The sequence below is a fragment of the Typopeltis vanoorti genome, chromosome 14, assembly GCF_054136105.1.
Source record: "Typopeltis vanoorti isolate ZY-2024b chromosome 14, IOZ_Tvanoo_1.0, whole genome shotgun sequence".
Lineage (NCBI taxonomy): Eukaryota > Metazoa > Arthropoda > Arachnida > Uropygi > Thelyphonidae > Typopeltis > Typopeltis vanoorti.
Window position 1 is genome coordinate 15,190,444 of NC_143562.1, and position 321 is coordinate 15,190,764.

A 321-nucleotide genomic window follows, 5' to 3' on the forward strand; every position below is an offset into this window, starting at 1 on the left:
TTATTAAAATAAATTGCATTTATTTTATTCGTTCTTTTCAGTTTTGAATTTAAATTTCATCATTGTTATTATTAAGAGATATATTTCTATTTACAGAAAAATTTTAACAGCTGAAACATAACATTAATGGTAAAATAAGCGGAGAAAACCAAAATTAAAATTAATATAATTCTAAACTATTTCTTCATATATTAATAATATCTTCATAACAACTTCAGAAGTGAATTTGAATATACTATGGCAAAATTATTTTCAAATTATTGTTATCTAAAATAATACCTATTAATGTATTAAATTGTTATTGTTACATTATTTAATTAA